Source organism: Phalangium opilio, unplaced genomic scaffold, assembly GCF_054372755.1.
Source record: "Phalangium opilio isolate 3A_F unplaced genomic scaffold, DU_Popi_V2 ptg000088l_1, whole genome shotgun sequence".
Taxonomy (NCBI): domain Eukaryota; kingdom Metazoa; phylum Arthropoda; class Arachnida; order Opiliones; family Phalangiidae; genus Phalangium; species Phalangium opilio.
Genome location: NW_028324193.1, coordinates 4,367,747 through 4,383,306, shown reverse-complemented (window position 1 = coordinate 4,383,306; position 15,560 = coordinate 4,367,747).

Below are 15,560 nucleotides of genomic sequence, written 5' to 3'. Positions count from 1 at the left end.
TGGCCTCTCAAGTAGGCCACTACTGAGGCCTAGTTGAGCGGCCAGTGTAATAGTCTATGGTTAAATTTTGCTTGTTTATTCTCTACTGGCCTCTCAAGTAGGCCACTACTGACGCAAAGTTGAGCCGCCAGTGTAATAGTCCATGGTTCCATTTTGCTTGTTTATTCTCTACTGGCCTCTCAAGTAGGCCAATACTGACGCCTAGTTGAGCCGCCAGTGTAATAGTCCATGGTTCCATTTTGCTTGTTTATTCTCTACTGGCCTCTCAAGTAGGCCACTACTGACGCCTAGTTGAGCCAGCAGTGTAATAGTCTATGGTTAAATTTTGCTTGTTTATTCTCTACTGGCCTCTCAAGTAGGCCACTACTGACGCCTAGTTGAGCCGGCAGTGTAATAGTCCATGGTTTAATTTTGTTTGTTTATTCTCTACTGGCCTCTCAAGTAGGCCACTACTGACGCCTAGTTGAGCCGGCAGTGTAATAGTCCATGGTTTCATTTTGCTTGTTTATTCTCTACTGGCCTCTCAAGTAGGCCAATACTGACGCCTAGTTGAGCGGCCAGTGTAATAGTCCATGGTTCCATTTTGCTTGTTTATTCTCTACTGGCCTCTCAAGTAGGCCACTACTGACGCCTAGTTGAGCCGGCAATGTAATAGTCCATGGTTTAATTCTGCTTGTTTATTCTCAACTGGCCTCTCAAGTAGGCCAATACTGACGCCTAGTTGAGCGGCCAGTGTAATAGTCCATGGTTCTATTTTGCTTGTTTATTCTCTACTGGCCTCTCAAGTAGGCCAATACTGACGCCTAGTTGAGCGGCCAGTGTAATAGTCCATGGTTCCATTTTGCTTGTTTATTCTCTACTGGCCTCTCAAGTAGGTCACTACTGACGCCTAGTTGAGCGGCCCGTGTAATAGTCCATGGTTCCATTTTGCTTGTTTATTCTCTACTGGCCTCTCAAGTAGGCCACTACTGACGCCTAGTTGAGTGGCCAGTGTAACTAGTGCATGGTTCCATTTTGCTTGTTTATTCTCTACAGGCCTCTCAAGTAGGCCAATACTGACTCCTAGTGTAGCGGCCAGTGTAATAGTCCATGGTTCCATTTTGCTTGTTTATTCTCTACTGGCCTCTCAATTAGGCCACTACTGACGCCTAGTTGAGCCGGCAGTGTAATAGTCCATGGTTTCATTTTGCTTGTTTATTCTCTACTGGCCTCTCAAGTAGGCCACTACTGACGCCTAGTTGAGCGGCCAGTGTAATAGTCTATGGTTAAATTTTGCTTGTTTATTCTCTACTGGCCTCTCAAGTAGGTCACTACTGACGCCTAGTTGAGCGGCCAGTGTAATAGTCGATGGTTCCATTTTGCTTGTTTATTCTCTACTGGCCTCTCAAGTAGGCCACTACTGAGGCCTAGTTGAGCGGCCAGTGTAATAGTCTATGGTTAAATTTTGCTTGTTTATTCTCTACTGGCCTCTCAAGTAGGCCACTACTGACGCCTAGTTGAGCCGCCAGTGTAATAGTCCATGGTTCCATTTTGCTTGTTTATTCTCTACTGGCCTCTCAAGTAGGCCAATACTGACGCCTAGTTGAGCCGCCAGTGTAATAGTCCATGGTTCCATTTTGCTTGTTTATTCTCTACTGGCCTCTCAAGTAGGCCACTACTGACGCCTAGTTGAGCCGGCAGTGTAATAGTCCATGGTTTTATTTTGCTTGTTTATTCTCTACTGGCCTCTCAAGTAGGCCACTACTGACGCCTAGTTGAGCGGCCAGTGTAATAGTCTATGGTTAAATTTTGCTTGTTTATTCTCTACTGGCCTCTCAAGTAGGTCACTACTGACGCCTAGTTGAGCGGCCAGTGTAATAGTCGATGGTTCCATTTTGCTTGTTTATTCTCTACTGGCCTCTCAAGTAGGCCACTACTGAGGCCTAGTTGAGCGGCCAGTGTAATAGTCTATGGTTAAATTTTGCTTGTTTATTCTCTACTGGCCTCTCAAGTAGGCCACTACTGACGCAAAGTTGAGCCGCCAGTGTAATAGTCCATGGTTCCATTTTGCTTGTTTATTCTCTACTGGCCTCTCAAGTAGGCCAATACTGACGCCTAGTTGAGCCGCCAGTGTAATAGTCCATGGTTCCATTTTGCTTGTTTATTCTCTACTGGCCTCTCAAGTAGGCCACTACTGACGCCTAGTTGAGCCAGCAGTGTAATAGTCTATGGTTAAATTTTGCTTGTTTATTCTCTACTGGCCTCTCAAGTAGGCCACTACTGACGCCTAGTTGAGCCGGCAGTGTAATAGTCCATGGTTTAATTTTGTTTGTTTATTCTCTACTGGCCTCTCAAGTAGGCCACTACTGACGCCTAGTTGAGCCGGCAGTGTAATAGTCCATGGTTTCATTTTGCTTGTTTATTCTCTACTGGCCTCTCAAGTAGGCCAATACTGACGCCTAGTTGAGCGGCCAGTGTAATAGTCCATGGTTCCATTTTGCTTGTTTATTCTCTACTGGCCTCTCAAGTAGGCCACTACTGACGCCTAGTTGAGCCGGCAATGTAATAGTCCATGGTTTAATTCTGCTTGTTTATTCTCAACTGGCCTCTCAAGTAGGCCAATACTGACGCCTAGTTGAGCGGCCAGTGTAATAGTCCATGGTTCTATTTTGCTTGTTTATTCTCTACTGGCCTCTCAAGTAGGCCAATACTGACGCCTAGTTGAGCGGCCAGTGTAATAGTCCATGGTTCCATTTTGCTTGTTTATTCTCTACTGGCCTCTCAATTAGGCCACTACTGACGCCTAGTTGAGTGGCCAGTGTAACTAGTCCATGGTTTCATTTTGCTTGTTTATTCTCTACTGGCCTCTCAAGTAGGCCACTACTGACGCCTAGTTGAGCCGCCAGTGTAATAGTCCATGGTTCCATTTTGCTTGTTTATTCTCTACAGGCCTCTCAAGTAGGCCACTACTGACGCCTAGTGTAGCGGCCAGTGTAATTGTACCCGTGGTTCTTTTTTGCTTGTTGATTCTCTACTGGCCTCTCAAGTAGGCCACTACTGACGCCTAGTTGAGCGGCCCGTTTTATAGTCCATGGTTCCATTTTGCTTGTTTATTCTCTACTGGCCTCTCAAGTAGGTCACTACTGACGCCTAGTTGAGCGGCCAGTGTAATAGTCCATGGTTCCATTTGGCTTGTTTATTCTCTACTGCACTCTCAAGTAGGCCACTACTGACGCCTAGTTGAGCGGCCAGTGTAATAGTCCATGGTTCCATTTTGCTTGTTTATTCTCTACTGGCCTCTCAAGTAGGCCACTACTGACGCCTAGTTGAGTGGCCAGTGTAATAGTCCATGGTTCCATTTTGCTTGTTTATTCTCTACTGGCCTCTCAAGTAGGCCACTACTGACGCTTAGTTGAGCCGGCAGTGTCATAGTCCATGGTTCTATTTTGGTTGTTTATTCTCTACTGGCCTCTCAAGTAGGTCACTACTGACGCCGAGTTGAGCGGCCCGTGTAATACTCTATGGTTCCATTTTGCTTGTTTATTCTCTACTGGCCTCTCAAGTAGGTCACTACTGACGCCTAGTTGAGCGGCCAGTGTATTAGTCCATGGTTCCATTTTGCTTGTTTATTCTCTACTGGCCTCTCAAGTAGGTCACTACTGACGCCTAGTTGAGCGGCCCGTGTAATAGTCCATGGTTCCATTTTGCTTGTTTATTCTCTACTGGCCTCTCAAGTAGGCCACTACTGACGCCTAGTTGAGTGGCCAGTGTAACTAGTGCATGGTTCCATTTTGCTTGTTTATTCTCTACAGGCCTCTCAAATAGGCCAATACTGACGCCTAGTGTAGCGGCCAGTGTAATAGTCCATGGTTCCATTTTGCTGTTTATTCTCTACTGGCCTCTCAATTAGGCCACTACTGACGCCTAGTTGAGCCGGCAGTGTAATAGTCCATGGTTCCATTTTGCTTGTTTATTCTCTACTGGCCTCTCAAGTAGGTCACTACTGACGCCTAGTTGAGCGGCCCGTGTAATAGTCCATGGTTCCATTTTGCTTGTTTATTCTCTACTGGCCTCTCAAGTAGGCCACTACTGACGCCTAGTTGAGTGGCCAGTGTAACTAGTGCATGGTTCCATTTTGCTTGTTTATTCTCTACAGGCCTCTCAAGTAGGCCAATACTGACTCCTAGTGTAGCGGCCAGTGTAATAGTCCATGGTTCCATTTTGCTTGTTTATTCTCTACTGGCCTCTCAATTAGGCCACTACTGACGCCTAGTTGAGCCGGCAGTGTAATAGTCCATGGTTTCATTTTGCTTGTTTATTCTCTACTGGCCTCTCAAGTAGGCCACTACTGACGCCTAGTTGAGCGGCCAGTGTAATAGTCTATGGTTAAATTTTGCTTGTTTATTCTCTACTGGCCTCTCAAGTAGGTCACTACTGACGCCTAGTTGAGCGGCCAGTGTAATAGTCGATGGTTCCATTTTGCTTGTTTATTCTCTACTGGCCTCTCAAGTAGGCCACTACTGAGGCCTAGTTGAGCGGCCAGTGTAATAGTCTATGGTTAAATTTTGCTTGTTTATTCTCTACTGGCCTCTCAAGTAGGCCACTACTGACGCCTAGTTGAGCCGCCAGTGTAATAGTCCATGGTTCCATTTTGCTTGTTTATTCTCTACTGGCCTCTCAAGTAGGCCAATACTGACGCCTAGTTGAGCCGCCAGTGTAATAGTCCATGGTTCCATTTTGCTTGTTTATTCTCTACTGGCCTCTCAAGTAGGCCACTACTGACGCCTAGTTGAGCCGGCAGTGTAATAGTCCATGGTTTTATTTTGCTTGTTTATTCTCTACTGGCCTCTCAAGTAGGCCACTACTGACGCCTAGTTGAGCGGCCAGTGTAATAGTCTATGGTTAAATTTTGCTTGTTTATTCTCTACTGGCCTCTCAAGTAGGTCACTACTGACGCCTAGTTGAGCGGCCAGTGTAATAGTCGATGGTTCCATTTTGCTTGTTTATTCTCTACTGGCCTCTCAAGTAGGCCACTACTGAGGCCTAGTTGAGCGGCCAGTGTAATAGTCTATGGTTAAATTTTGCTTGTTTATTCTCTACTGGCCTCTCAAGTAGGCCACTACTGACGCAAAGTTGAGCCGCCAGTGTAATAGTCCATGGTTCCATTTTGCTTGTTTATTCTCTACTGGCCTCTCAAGTAGGCCAATACTGACGCCTAGTTGAGCCGCCAGTGTAATAGTCCATGGTTCCATTTTGCTTGTTTATTCTCTACTGGCCTCTCAAGTAGGCCACTACTGACGCCTAGTTGAGCCAGCAGTGTAATAGTCTATGGTTAAATTTTGCTTGTTTATTCTCTACTGGCCTCTCAAGTAGGCCACTACTGACGCCTAGTTGAGCCGGCAGTGTAATAGTCCATGGTTTAATTTTGTTTGTTTATTCTCTACTGGCCTCTCAAATAGGCCAATACTGACGCCTAGTTGAGAGGCCAGTGTAATAGTCCATGGTTCTATTTTGCTTGTTTATTCTCTACTGGCCTCTCAAGTAGGCCAATACTGACGCCTAGTTGAGCGGCCAGTGTAATTGTCCATGGTTCCATTTTGCTTGTTTATTCTCTACTGGCCTCTCAATTAGGCCACTACTGACGCCTAGTTGAGCCGGCAGTGTAATAGTCCATGGTCTCATTTTGCTTGTTTATTCTCTACTGGCCTCTCAAGTAGGCCACTAATGACGCCTAGTTGAGCGGCCAGTGTAATAGTCCATGGTTCCATTTTGCTTGTTTATACTCTACTGGCCTCTCAAGTAGGCCACTACTGACGCCTAGTTGAGTGGCCAGTGTAACTTGTCCATGATTCCATTTTGCTTGTTTATTCTCTACAGGCCTCTCAAGTAGGCCACTACTGACGCCTAGTGTAGCGGCCTGTGTAATTGTACCCGTGGTTCTTTTTTGCTTGTTTATTCTCTACTGGCCTCTCAAGTAGGCCACTACTGACGCCTAGTTGAGTGGCCAGTGTAACAAGTCCATGGTTCCATTTTGCTTGTTTATTCTCTACAGGCCTCTCAAGTAGGCCACTACTGACGCCTAGTGTAGCGGCCTGTGTAATTGTACCCGTGGTTCTTTTTTGCTTGTTTATTCTCTACTGGCCTCTCAAGTAGGCCACTACTGACGCCTAGTTGAGTGGCCAGTGTAACTAGTGCATGGTTCCATTTTGCTTGTTTATTCTCTACTGGCCTCTCAAGTAGGCCACTACTGAGGCCTAGTTGAGCGGCCAGTGTAATAGTCTATGGTTAAATTTTGCTTGTTTATTCTCTACTGGCCTCTCAAGTAGGCCACTACTGACGCCTAGTTGAGCCGCCAGTGTAATAGTCCATGGTTCCATTTTGCTTGTTTATTCTCTACTGGCCTCTCAAGTAGGCCAATACTGACGCCTAGTTGAGCCGCCAGTGTAATAGTCCATGGTTCCATTTTGCTTGTTTATTCTCTACTGGCCTCTCAAGTAGGCCACTACTGACGCCTAGTTGAGCCGGCAGTGTAATAGTCCATGGTTTTATTTTGCTTGTTTATTCTCTACTGGCCTCTCAAGTAGGCCACTACTGACGCCTAGTTGAGCGGCCAGTGTAATAGTCTATGGTTAAATTTTGCTTGTTTATTCTCTACTGGCCTCTCAAGTAGGTCACTACTGACGCCTAGTTGAGCGGCCAGTGTAATAGTCGATGGTTCCATTTTGCTTGTTTATTCTCTACTGGCCTCTCAAGTAGGCCACTACTGAGGCCTAGTTGAGCGGCCAGTGTAATAGTCTATGGTTAAATTTTGCTTGTTTATTCTCTACTGGCCTCTCAAGTAGGCCACTACTGACGCAAAGTTGAGCCGCCAGTGTAATAGTCCATGGTTCCATTTTGCTTGTTTATTCTCTACTGGCCTCTCAAGTAGGCCAATACTGACGCCTAGTTGAGCCGCCAGTGTAATAGTCCATGGTTCCATTTTGCTTGTTTATTCTCTACTGGCCTCTCAAGTAGGCCACTACTGACGCCTAGTTGAGCCAGCAGTGTAATAGTCTATGGTTAAATTTTGCTTGTTTATTCTCTACTGGCCTCTCAAGTAGGCCACTACTGACGCCTAGTTGAGCCGGCAGTGTAATAGTCCATGGTTTAATTTTGTTTGTTTATTCTCTACTGGCCTCTCAAATAGGCCAATACTGACGCCTAGTTGAGCCGGCAGTGTAATAGTCCATGGTTTAATTTTGTTTGTTTATTCTCTACTGGCCTCTCAAGTAGGCCACTACTGACGCCTAGTTGAGCCGGCAGTGTAATAGTCCATGGTTTCATTTTGCTTGTTTATTCTCTACTGGCCTCTCAAGTAGGCCAATACTGACGCCTAGTTGAGCGGCCAGTGTAATAGTCCATGGTTCCATTTTGCTTGTTTATTCTCTACTGGCCTCTCAAGTAGGCCACTACTGACGCCTAGTTGAGCCGGCAATGTAATAGTCCATGGTTTAATTCTGCTTGTTTATTCTCAACTGGCCTCTCAAGTAGGCCAATACTGACGCCTAGTTGAGCGGCCAGTGTAATAGTCCATGGTTCTATTTTGCTTGTTTATTCTCTACTGGCCTCTCAAGTAGGCCAATACTGACGCCTAGTTGAGCGGCCAGTGTAATAGTCCATGGTTCCATTTTGCTTGTTTATTCTCTACTGGCCTCTCAATTAGGCCACTACTGACGCCTAGTTGAGTGGCCAGTGTAACTAGTCCATGGTTTCATTTTGCTTGTTTATTCTCTACTGGCCTCTCAAGTAGGCCACTACTGACGCCTAGTTGAGCCGCCAGTGTAATAGTCCATGGTTCCATTTTGCTTGTTTATTCTCTACAGGCCTCTCAAGTAGGCCACTACTGACGCCTAGTGTAGCGGCCAGTGTAATTGTACCCGTGGTTCTTTTTTGCTTGTTGATTCTCTACTGGCCTCTCAAGTAGGCCACTACTGACGCCTAGTTGAGCGGCCCGTTTTATAGTCCATGGTTCCATTTTGCTTGTTTATTCTCTACTGGCCTCTCAAGTAGGTCACTACTGACGCCTAGTTGAGCGGCCAGTGTAATAGTCCATGGTTCCATTTGGCTTGTTTATTCTCTACTGCACTCTCAAGTAGGCCACTACTGACGCCTAGTTGAGCGGCCAGTGTAATAGTCCATGGTTCCATTTTGCTTGTTTATTCTCTACTGGCCTCTCAAGTAGGCCACTACTGACGCCTAGTTGAGTGGCCAGTGTAATAGTCCATGGTTCCATTTTGCTTGTTTATTCTCTACTGGCCTCTCAAGTAGGCCACTACTGACGCTTAGTTGAGCCGGCAGTGTCATAGTCCATGGTTCTATTTTGGTTGTTTATTCTCTACTGGCCTCTCAAGTAGGTCACTACTGACGCCGAGTTGAGCGGCCCGTGTAATACTCTATGGTTCCATTTTGCTTGTTTATTCTCTACTGGCCTCTCAAGTAGGTCACTACTGACGCCTAGTTGAGCGGCCAGTGTATTAGTCCATGGTTCCATTTTGCTTGTTTATTCTCTACTGGCCTCTCAAGTAGGTCACTACTGACGCCTAGTTGAGCGGCCCGTGTAATAGTCCATGGTTCCATTTTGCTTGTTTATTCTCTACTGGCCTCTCAAGTAGGCCACTACTGACGCCTAGTTGAGTGGCCAGTGTAACTAGTGCATGGTTCCATTTTGCTTGTTTATTCTCTACAGGCCTCTCAAATAGGCCAATACTGACGCCTAGTGTAGCGGCCAGTGTAATAGTCCATGGTTCCATTTTGCTGTTTATTCTCTACTGGCCTCTCAATTAGGCCACTACTGACGCCTAGTTGAGCCGGCAGTGTAATAGTCCATGGTTCCATTTTGCTTGTTTATTCTCTACTGGCCTCTCAAGTAGGTCACTACTGACGCCTAGTTGAGCGGCCCGTGTAATAGTCCATGGTTCCATTTTGCTTGTTTATTCTCTACTGGCCTCTCAAGTAGGCCACTACTGACGCCTAGTTGAGTGGCCAGTGTAACTAGTGCATGGTTCCATTTTGCTTGTTTATTCTCTACAGGCCTCTCAAGTAGGCCAATACTGACTCCTAGTGTAGCGGCCAGTGTAATAGTCCATGGTTCCATTTTGCTTGTTTATTCTCTACTGGCCTCTCAATTAGGCCACTACTGACGCCTAGTTGAGCCGGCAGTGTAATAGTCCATGGTTTCATTTTGCTTGTTTATTCTCTACTGGCCTCTCAAGTAGGCCACTACTGACGCCTAGTTGAGCGGCCAGTGTAATAGTCTATGGTTAAATTTTGCTTGTTTATTCTCTACTGGCCTCTCAAGTAGGTCACTACTGACGCCTAGTTGAGCGGCCAGTGTAATAGTCGATGGTTCCATTTTGCTTGTTTATTCTCTACTGGCCTCTCAAGTAGGCCACTACTGAGGCCTAGTTGAGCGGCCAGTGTAATAGTCTATGGTTAAATTTTGCTTGTTTATTCTCTACTGGCCTCTCAAGTAGGCCACTACTGACGCCTAGTTGAGCCACCAGTGTAATAGTCCATGGTTCCATTTTGCTTGTTTATTCTCTACTGGCCTCTCAAGTAGGCCAATACTGACGCCTAGTTGAGCCGCCAGTGTAATAGTCCATGGTTCCATTTTGCTTGTTTATTCTCTACTGGCCTCTCAAGTAGGCCACTACTGACGCCTAGTTGAGCCGGCAGTGTAATAGTCCATGGTTTTATTTTGCTTGTTTATTCTCTACTGGCCTCTCAAGTAGGCCACTACTGACGCCTAGTTGAGCGGCCAGTGTAATAGTCTATGGTTAAATTTTGCTTGTTTATTCTCTACTGGCCTCTCAAGTAGGTCACTACTGACGCCTAGTTGAGCGGCCAGTGTAATAGTCGATGGTTCCATTTTGCTTGTTTATTCTCTACTGGCCTCTCAAGTAGGCCACTACTGAGGCCTAGTTGAGCGGCCAGTGTAATAGTCTATGGTTAAATTTTGCTTGTTTATTCTCTACTGGCCTCTCAAGTAGGCCACTACTGACGCAAAGTTGAGCCGCCAGTGTAATAGTCCATGGTTCCATTTTGCTTGTTTATTCTCTACTGGCCTCTCAAGTAGGCCAATACTGACGCCTAGTTGAGCCGCCAGTGTAATAGTCCATGGTTCCATTTTGCTTGTTTATTCTCTACTGGCCTCTCAAGTAGGCCACTACTGACGCCTAGTTGAGCCAGCAGTGTAATAGTCTATGGTTAAATTTTGCTTGTTTATTCTCTACTGGCCTCTCAAGTAGGCCACTACTGACGCCTAGTTGAGCCGGCAGTGTAATAGTCCATGGTTTAATTTTGTTTGTTTATTCTCTACTGGCCTCTCAAATAGGCCAATACTGACGCCTAGTTGAGCCGGCAGTGTAATAGTCCATGGTTTAATTTTGTTTGTTTATTCTCTACTGGCCTCTCAAGTAGGCCACTACTGACGCCTAGTTGAGCCGGCAGTGTAATAGTCCATGGTTTCATTTTGCTTGTTTATTCTCTACTGGCCTCTCAAGTAGGCCAATACTGACGCCTAGTTGAGCGGCCAGTGTAATAGTCCATGGTTCCATTTTGCTTGTTTATTCTCTACTGGCCTCTCAAGTAGGCCACTACTGACGCCTAGTTGAGCCGGCAATGTAATAGTCCATGGTTTAATTCTGCTTGTTTATTCTCAACTGGCCTCTCAAGTAGGCCAATACTGACGCCTAGTTGAGCGGCCAGTGTAATAGTCCATGGTTCTATTTTGCTTGTTTATTCTCTACTGGCCTCTCAAGTAGGCCAATACTGACGCCTAGTTGAGCGGCCAGTGTAATAGTCCATGGTTCCATTTTGCTTGTTTATTCTCTACTGGCCTCTCAATTAGGCCACTACTGACGCCTAGTTGAGTGGCCAGTGTAACTAGTCCATGGTTTCATTTTGCTTGTTTATTCTCTACTGGCCTCTCAAGTAGGCCACTACTGACGCCTAGTTGAGCCGCCAGTGTAATAGTCCATGGTTCCATTTTGCTTGTTTATTCTCTACAGGCCTCTCAAGTAGGCCACTACTGACGCCTAGTGTAGCGGCCAGTGTAATTGTACCCGTGGTTCTTTTTTGCTTGTTGATTCTCTACTGGCCTCTCAAGTAGGCCACTACTGACGCCTAGTTGAGCGGCCCGTTTTATAGTCCATGGTTCCATTTTGCTTGTTTATTCTCTACTGGCCTCTCAAGTAGGTCACTACTGACGCCTAGTTGAGCGGCCAGTGTAATAGTCCATGGTTCCATTTGGCTTGTTTATTCTCTACTGCACTCTCAAGTAGGCCACTACTGACGCCTAGTTGAGCGGCCAGTGTAATAGTCCATGGTTCCATTTTGCTTGTTTATTCTCTACTGGCCTCTCAAGTAGGCCACTACTGACGCCTAGTTGAGTGGCCAGTGTAATAGTCCATGGTTCCATTTTGCTTGTTTATTCTCTACTGGCCTCTCAAGTAGGCCACTACTGACGCTTAGTTGAGCCGGCAGTGTCATAGTCCATGGTTCTATTTTGGTTGTTTATTCTCTACTGGCCTCTCAAGTAGGTCACTACTGACGCCGAGTTGAGCGGCCCGTGTAATACTCTATGGTTCCATTTTGCTTGTTTATTCTCTACTGGCCTCTCAAGTAGGTCACTACTGACGCCTAGTTGAGCGGCCAGTGTATTAGTCCATGGTTCCATTTTGCTTGTTTATTCTCTACTGGCCTCTCAAGTAGGTCACTACTGACGCCTAGTTGAGCGGCCCGTGTAATAGTCCATGGTTCCATTTTGCTTGTTTATTCTCTACTGGCCTCTCAAGTAGGCCACTACTGACGCCTAGTTGAGTGGCCAGTGTAACTAGTGCATGGTTCCATTTTGCTTGTTTATTCTCTACAGGCCTCTCAAATAGGCCAATACTGACGCCTAGTGTAGCGGCCAGTGTAATAGTCCATGGTTCCATTTTGCTGTTTATTCTCTACTGGCCTCTCAATTAGGCCACTACTGACGCCTAGTTGAGCCGGCAGTGTAATAGTCCATGGTTCCATTTTGCTTGTTTATTCTCTACTGGCCTCTCAAGTAGGTCACTACTGACGCCTAGTTGAGCGGCCCGTGTAATAGTCCATGGTTCCATTTTGCTTGTTTATTCTCTACTGGCCTCTCAAGTAGGCCACTACTGACGCCTAGTTGAGTGGCCAGTGTAACTAGTGCATGGTTCCATTTTGCTTGTTTATTCTCTACAGGCCTCTCAAGTAGGCCAATACTGACTCCTAGTGTAGCGGCCAGTGTAATAGTCCATGGTTCCATTTTGCTTGTTTATTCTCTACTGGCCTCTCAATTAGGCCACTACTGACGCCTAGTTGAGCCGGCAGTGTAATAGTCCATGGTTTCATTTTGCTTGTTTATTCTCTACTGGCCTCTCAAGTAGGCCACTACTGACGCCTAGTTGAGCGGCCAGTGTAATAGTCTATGGTTAAATTTTGCTTGTTTATTCTCTACTGGCCTCTCAAGTAGGTCACTACTGACGCCTAGTTGAGCGGCCAGTGTAATAGTCGATGGTTCCATTTTGCTTGTTTATTCTCTACTGGCCTCTCAAGTAGGCCACTACTGAGGCCTAGTTGAGCGGCCAGTGTAATAGTCTATGGTTAAATTTTGCTTGTTTATTCTCTACTGGCCTCTCAAGTAGGCCACTACTGACGCCTAGTTGAGCCACCAGTGTAATAGTCCATGGTTCCATTTTGCTTGTTTATTCTCTACTGGCCTCTCAAGTAGGCCAATACTGACGCCTAGTTGAGCCGCCAGTGTAATAGTCCATGGTTCCATTTTGCTTGTTTATTCTCTACTGGCCTCTCAAGTAGGCCACTACTGACGCCTAGTTGAGCCGGCAGTGTAATAGTCCATGGTTTTATTTTGCTTGTTTATTCTCTACTGGCCTCTCAAGTAGGCCACTACTGACGCCTAGTTGAGCGGCCAGTGTAATAGTCTATGGTTAAATTTTGCTTGTTTATTCTCTACTGGCCTCTCAAGTAGGTCACTACTGACGCCTAGTTGAGCGGCCAGTGTAATAGTCGATGGTTCCATTTTGCTTGTTTATTCTCTACTGGCCTCTCAAGTAGGCCACTACTGAGGCCTAGTTGAGCGGCCAGTGTAATAGTCTATGGTTAAATTTTGCTTGTTTATTCTCTACTGGCCTCTCAAGTAGGCCACTACTGACGCAAAGTTGAGCCGCCAGTGTAATAGTCCATGGTTCCATTTTGCTTGTTTATTCTCTACTGGCCTCTCAAGTAGGCCAATACTGACGCCTAGTTGAGCCGCCAGTGTAATAGTCCATGGTTCCATTTTGCTTGTTTATTCTCTACTGGCCTCTCAAGTAGGCCACTACTGACGCCTAGTTGAGCCAGCAGTGTAATAGTCTATGGTTAAATTTTGCTTGTTTATTCTCTACTGGCCTCTCAAGTAGGCCACTACTGACGCCTAGTTGAGCCGGCAGTGTAATAGTCCATGGTTTAATTTTGTTTGTTTATTCTCTACTGGCCTCTCAAATAGGCCAATACTGACGCCTAGTTGAGAGGCCAGTGTAATAGTCCATGGTTCTATTTTGCTTGTTTATTCTCTACTGGCCTCTCAAGTAGGCCAATACTGACGCCTAGTTGAGCGGCCAGTGTAATTGTCCATGGTTCCATTTTGCTTGTTTATTCTCTACTGGCCTCTCAATTAGGCCACTACTGACGCCTAGTTGAGCCGGCAGTGTAATAGTCCATGGTCTCATTTTGCTTGTTTATTCTCTACTGGCCTCTCAAGTAGGCCACTAATGACGCCTAGTTGAGCGGCCAGTGTAATAGTCCATGGTTCCATTTTGCTTGTTTATACTCTACTGGCCTCTCAAGTAGGCCACTACTGACGCCTAGTTGAGTGGCCAGTGTAACTTGTCCATGATTCCATTTTGCTTGTTTATTCTCTACAGGCCTCTCAAGTAGGCCACTACTGACGCCTAGTGTAGCGGCCTGTGTAATTGTACCCGTGGTTCTTTTTTGCTTGTTTATTCTCTACTGGCCTCTCAAGTAGGCCACTACTGACGCCTAGTTGAGTGGCCAGTGTAACAAGTCCATGGTTCCATTTTGCTTGTTTATTCTCTACAGGCCTCTCAAGTAGGCCACTACTGACGCCTAGTGTAGCGGCCTGTGTAATTGTACCCGTGGTTCTTTTTTGCTTGTTTATTCTCTACTGGCCTCTCAAGTAGGCCACTACTGACGCCTAGTTGAGTGGCCAGTGTAACTAGTGCATGGTTCCATTTTGCTTGTTTATTCTCTACTGGCCTCTCAAGTAGGCCACTACTGAGGCCTAGTTGAGCGGCCAGTGTAATAGTCTATGGTTAAATTTTGCTTGTTTATTCTCTACTGGCCTCTCAAGTAGGCCACTACTGACGCCTAGTTGAGCCGCCAGTGTAATAGTCCATGGTTCCATTTTGCTTGTTTATTCTCTACTGGCCTCTCAAGTAGGCCAATACTGACGCCTAGTTGAGCCGCCAGTGTAATAGTCCATGGTTCCATTTTGCTTGTTTATTCTCTACTGGCCTCTCAAGTAGGCCACTACTGACGCCTAGTTGAGCCGGCAGTGTAATAGTCCATGGTTTTATTTTGCTTGTTTATTCTCTACTGGCCTCTCAAGTAGGCCACTACTGACGCCTAGTTGAGCGGCCAGTGTAATAGTCTATGGTTAAATTTTGCTTGTTTATTCTCTACTGGCCTCTCAAGTAGGTCACTACTGACGCCTAGTTGAGCGGCCAGTGTAATAGTCGATGGTTCCATTTTGCTTGTTTATTCTCTACTGGCCTCTCAAGTAGGCCACTACTGAGGCCTAGTTGAGCGGCCAGTGTAATAGTCTATGGTTAAATTTTGCTTGTTTATTCTCTACTGGCCTCTCAAGTAGGCCACTACTGACGCAAAGTTGAGCCGCCAGTGTAATAGTCCATGGTTCCATTTTGCTTGTTTATTCTCTACTGGCCTCTCAAGTAGGCCAATACTGACGCCTAGTTGAGCCGCCAGTGTAATAGTCCATGGTTCCATTTTGCTTGTTTATTCTCTACTGGCCTCTCAAGTAGGCCACTACTGACGCCTAGTTGAGCCAGCAGTGTAATAGTCTATGGTTAAATTTTGCTTGTTTATTCTCTACTGGCCTCTCAAGTAGGCCACTACTGACGCCTAGTTGAGCCGGCAGTGTAATAGTCCATGGTTTAATTTTGTTTGTTTATTCTCTACTGGCCTCTCAAATAGGCCAATACTGACGCCTAGTTGAGAGGCCAGTGTAATAGTCCATGGTTCTATTTTGCTTGTTTATTCTCTACTGGCCTCTCAAGTAGGCCAATACTGACGCCTAGTTGAGCGGCCAGTGTAATTGTCCATGGTTCCATTTTGCTTGTTTATTCTCTACTGGCCTCTCAATTAGGCCACTACTGACGCCTAGTTGAGCCGGCAGTGTAATAGTCCATGGTCTCATTTTGCTTGTTTATTCTCTACTGGCCTCTCAAGTAGGCCACTAATGACGCCTAGTTGAGCGGCCAGTGTAATAG